Raw genomic sequence first — 6,000 nt, 5'->3', positions numbered from 1 at the left:
TCGCACCAGTCGCATTATAGAGGCTAGAAGGACGAGCACATCGAAATTGGATTTCACCGCTCTTTCTGCGCACGCGCGAGGAGCAGTGGTTGCGAGAGAGAAATGTGGGGACTTTAGGTGCTCAAAATTTCTCGTCATTTAGGTACTACGGGGAAGAAAACCGTTTGCTCCGTTTGTCCCTAGCCGAGCTTGCTGCAGAGAATCGACAGGATGCGTGACCGCCAAGGCGAAAAAGCCGCGTCCGAGGTGAGTTTGTTGCTATTTTGTTGCGACGGTAGCATATTAAATTTTGTAGTCGCAAGGGGATACGTTTGGAAGTGAGGTGTCTTCTCGGATGACTTTAGTGGCAAAGCATTACGTCGTGCCGATGCATTGTTCATTAGCGTCGTTGATCAAGGTCAGCATACCACACACTGCAGGGGAATTGCGGGAACGGAAACAGTTTATGAATTAACTGCCGTGCCGATGCATTAGTTCTTAATGTAACTGAGCATACAACACACTTGGAGATTCGTGGGAATAAAAATTTTGTACTCTGTATGTGTATGTGTGTACTTGCGTCGCCATGCAATCTGAGCCGTAGATCGTTGAATAATCCCGGCTGTTACGATGTCTAGCTCATATACGGGGCGCTCTGTGTGGACGAAACAAGGGCTCAGATCGCTACAACCGCATGCGAAATACTCTGAATGCCTGCCAGTACACTTGTTCGGCGTCTCCGTGCGTGTACTGCGGCAGGAGACGTGACGGCAAGTGGGCACGTATATCACAGTGGCCGCTTTCACTCTTCGTATACTTTGCCGCAATACAATGCGCATGCTTCATTGCTGGCTTCGAAGCTGGCTTTAGGCAAACGGTATTATGCAACGCTCGAGCCATGTTGTCCGTCACTGCGGATAGAAAACGCATACACGTTCAACCTATTTGAGCTGCATCATTTTTTCGATGTTTAACCCTCTGTACTAAATGAAGAGCATAACGTACGCCTGTGTGGGTGATTTAAAAGATTGATAAAAAGCCTGGTAACATGTGCAGTCAGTCAAAAAACACTATTTATGCAGGCGTCCACGCTCCTGTAAAAAAAATGCAATTCAGTGATGACCCTCTGCAGGTGGATCCGCACCTATATAAACACAGCCGGCTCATCAATCACAAAGTAGGAGCTGAAAAGAAATTTTTAATGCTCATTACACAGCGATTCATTTGTGGTCAGCCAGTGACAAACGCATTGCACGAAACAGTGAGACTTCGTTTAATCCGCAATGCTTATGTGGCGAACAGGAGAGCAATAACATTTCTAGCAGAAAATGCTTGCTCCTTGGCATCCGATCTCCTTATTCATTTGCTACTTTCTTCAAATTTTTCTTTTTATGTGATGCTCTTGCCTTCACACGCTGTCAGACTTCTCCTTCATGCGTTTCCTTAATACTCCTTCTATCTGCTTCTTGCTCGACATACCGTGCATGCCTTCAGTCATGTCCAATTGATCGATGCAGTCTTGTCCTTTTGTCTCTCTCCTCCAGAACCTGCAACTTTCGACAACCACTCCCCAGCATTATTTTGCTTCTTTTTGTGATAGTGCCTGGCTATCTGTTGCTGATGCCACACATTCATTTTGCAATGGTTTATTCCACAAAATTCATGCAGAAGTGGAAACACAGATTACACTTCATTCTTCACCACAGCTTACTATGTCTGCATCAAAACTTGATATTACCTACACGTCTGCACTGTCTTTGTGTCTTCCTTTGCAGCTGTAGGTCACTGCATGAGCAGAAAAAGATTTTGTTGCTTAATGTTCATGTGCTTAAGCAGGCAATGTAGTGTACTTGATTTTCACAATGCTTAACTCAATTGGTGGTATGCCTGCACTATAACATGCACAAACTGAACAGCATATCCAAACAAGAAAATTGCTAGCCTATCACAGTTAGGTTGAGTCATTTGAATGAAAGTTGGGACAGTTTTTGTATGGGATGGCTGATGGCATTCAGGCACATCATGTCATCCTCAAAGTGGGAGCAAAAACGCAGTACATGTATAAAAGATGAGCAGTTTTATTGGATTGTGGTGCTTTACATGCACCTCACTTCAAGCACAATGATGTCTTTGCGTGTCACCTGTGTCGATATGAAGCCACTGCAGCTGGTGAGCAATGTGCTTGCAGATGGCACTGGCTACATTCCTTTGGAAAGGCATCATGTTGCACAATGTAGTGAAGATGAAGGCTTTTAAATTACTGTGTACTTTACTTTTTATTTACCTCTCACCTACTGTTGCCAACACAAATGATGCCTCCTGGTAAGCCGAATGCCTGTGAACATTGCAAGGCAAAGTGTCAGGCAACCGTTTATAATCTTCAGCATAATACTGTAGAAGGCGGCCTTCTGGTTTGTATACATGAAAGCACCAGGAAGGCAAGCTAGATAGGCTAAAGACTAGCTGACTTGACAGCTCTGTACAGCCTGTACTGCTTACAGAAAGCAAGTCACACTGGTCATGGGAGCTATAGCAGCGGCATGCAAATAGAGGTTTGTATTACCTGTAGTACATATACATAGCCTTTCTTTCATGAAAAATATGTTTGGTCACTTTCCATTAACTTTACCTAGTCAGGACATGCATTATCACTTAAACTGCTTAGTCTTCAAATAAAACAAGCATTTTCTGCATAGTAACTTTTACTTACATGAAATATGTGGTCGTGTTGACCTGCAGAAGTGTACAGAATACATAAAATCTTGAAGCACTTAAGCAGAATTTATAAACAATGCTAAATTTAGGTGGACTGACAAACTGGACTCTACAACACAGATAATATAGGGCACTTTCAAGACAGTTTCTTGATGGCCTACTACCTAGAAGGTATTTAGAACAAAAACAGTGTCAACTGATTGGAAAAGGAAAGGGGACAGACACAGTGCTCACTTACGACTCAAGGTTTTTGTGTGTGTGTGTGTGTGTGTGTACAGTAATATATACAAGGTGGGTTCAAAAAGAAACCGAACTTTTGAAATAGCGTGCCAATCAGCAGAGGGAGCGCGCTGCGGCTACTGAGCGCATGTAGCGGCAGGTTTAGACAACAAACTGCCATTCGCTGCGTTTCGCTCTGGCTGTTATTTGGCGAGCTACAGCCGCTGAAGTGAGCACATGAACAAGCTGCTCTTCGGATTGGTGCCAAAGTGACAATGAAGGAATTGGAAGAACAGTGTGTGTGTGTGAAGTTCTGCTATAAACTTGGGAAAACTTTCACAGAGACATTTCAGTTGCTTAGCCAAGCATACGGGGAGGACTATATGAGTCGCACGCAGTGCTATGATTGGTTCAAGCGTTTTGAAGAGGGAAGAATGTTGGTCGGTAACGATCCCAAGCCTGGACAACCTTCCACATCCACAGATGATGACCACATCGAGAGAGTTCGAATTATGATTCGTGGAAATCGTTGTTTGACTGTTTGAAAAGCCGCTGATGACGTGGGTATCAGCGTAGGATCATGTCATGAAATTTTGAGTGACAAACTTGGGATGCGTCGTGTCAGTGCAAAATTTGTGCCACGTTTGTTGTCTGGTGCACAGAAGCAGACCCGTGTTGAAATAAGCCAGGAAATGCTTGCCGCTGCCAATGACGATGAAAACTTTCTTAAGAACATCATAACAGGTGATGAGACATGGGTTTATGCCTACAATGTTGAAACGAAAGTGCAGTCGTCGCAGTGGGTGGCCAAAGGTTCTGTTCGTCCAAAAAAAGCACGCATGAGTCGGTCAAAAATGAAAGTGATGTTGGTTGTGTTTTTTGACTGCAAAGGCATTGCCCATCAGGAATTTGTGCCACATGGTTAGATGGTAAACAAAGAAGTTTGCCAGGGAACCCTAACATGTTTGAGAGATTGTGTGTGCAGTAGGAGGCCTGAATTGTGGGAAAATCAGGCTTGAATGTTGCATCATGACAATGCCCTGGCTCACATGTGGCTCCTTGTCTGCAGCTACTTAGCGAAACACCACACTCCTTTTGTGCCCCACCCACCATATTCTCCGGACCTAGACCCTTTCCAAATCCTAGAGGAGATCCAGGACAATGCGAGAAGAGACCTGCATGCCATTCCAGAAATTGCATTCCAGGAGGCTTTCCAAAAAATGGAAGAAAAGATGGGAAGAGTGCATTGCCAGTAGAGGGGACTACTTTGAAGGGGACAGCACTGAAGATGTACCATAAGCAGCAAAGCTGTTATAGCAAAAGTTCGGTTTCTTTTTCAACACATCTCATATGCATGGAAAGGGTGGGGTTCAAGGCAGGTGCAACAACAACACCCAATGTGAGGTCGAATGTAGAGTTTAATGTCCAAACCACAGCAGTAAGCTGGTAACTTTTAAATGGAAAGCAGAACAGTAATGCTACGGGAACTGTCATCCCCTTCATAATTGTAACAACCGTCGGAATATTGAAGTGTCTTTTCAATGTCCCATTAATTTCCACTATTCTCATTCTAAATGGGCAAATGCACCTCCATTCATTTACCATAAGACATATCAAGAGATCAACCCCAATAATGCTAGTTCTTTCTAGGTAGCTGAAGCAAAATAGCATTTCGTTCAGTCAGTATTGATGCAAGTTTTCAAACACTCCTATCATGAAATAGCTCAGTTGTCCATCTTGAGCAAGGCAGTTATTAGCTGGTATAATGTCAGAATTTGTTTATCATTTACTGGTAGACCTGCTGATGATAATGTAAGCAGAATGCTGCTGAGACCAATGAGAAAGTGTGAAAAAGAAAATAATTATAACATTGTTCCAGCCATCATTCCCTAAGGTGTCCACCCTGCCCCATCGTAAGCAATCACTTCATATCCCAGCATGCATATCTTGCGCATTTCTTTATTTCACTTTTTCTCTATTGTGTAGGACTGGCCATATTAGCTTAAAGCACTAGAAATCAATAACAATGACATCAGCATTGCCGCTGAGGAAAGACTGAAGTTAAAGAAAACAGAACAAAATCGTACAAGGAAAGTAAGGAACACACACGAGCACCTATTCACAACTGGAAGTTTATTAGTGAAAAAACAGGTACAACACAAATTGATAAGGAAAAAGAATGTTCACGGAAAAACTGTACATGTGTAACAGAACCTTGTGGGTGCATAAAGAAAAAAAGACTAAATGTTAACCTCATCACCCAAAGTGTCCCTGAAACTATTTTAGTTGTGTGTTACCTACACGTACACAGTATCTCTCCTCGAATGGTTACTCAAAAAAGCTTCATGTCACCATGCTATATAAAGAGCTGCAAGTGGTTAAAAATTACCCTCCTCTAAAGCCTTTCCTCTCCAATGTCACTTTTATTCTATGTGGCCTTGGCTATGTCCTGCCTCATTGGACACAACATCGTACAATGACAGTAGTGTTGGCTACTTGCAGTTTACTTGAACCTAGTGTGTTCCTGTGTCACTTAGAGATGCAGCTTTTTTTTGTTATTGTGGTGATGAAGGCCTCAAAACGAAGTTTACATAGAGCGCTTATGTTTTGTACAGTGTGCAGTCGCGGTAACTTACTCTCTGCACTCACCTGCAGTACAAGAATATAAGTGCAATAGATACAGTGCAAGTTTCTGCCACCACATGTACCCCTCTGCTGCTTTGCTTTGGTTGCTGTTGTCAAACATTATTGCGTTCTTTTTCACTTTTTGCCTGCACATCTACAGCCTGGCACATCTATAGCAAAGCCCTGATTTTTTGGGGAAACTTTCTAATTCATACCTTCCCTACCACACACATACAAATGTACTATCGACCCAAAAAGTTAACGAATGGAGGGATCTCACAAAAAGCTGAATATCTCCGCAGCCTCAAAACGAAGCCTGGTATTCCCATTTCCAGCCTCTACTAGTATATGCGAACATTGTGATGTACGGTTTTACTGGCTACTTTTAAAGGCTGCTCGGATATTTAGCGTTTTCTGAGATCCCGTGGTCCGTAAACTTTCTTAGTCAATAGTATGTGTGTA

Source organism: Dermacentor variabilis, chromosome 6 (genome assembly GCF_050947875.1).
Source record: "Dermacentor variabilis isolate Ectoservices chromosome 6, ASM5094787v1, whole genome shotgun sequence".
NCBI lineage: Eukaryota > Metazoa > Arthropoda > Arachnida > Ixodida > Ixodidae > Dermacentor > Dermacentor variabilis.
The sequence above is the reverse complement of the archived record's forward strand: the minus strand, read 5'-3'. Positions refer to the sequence as shown.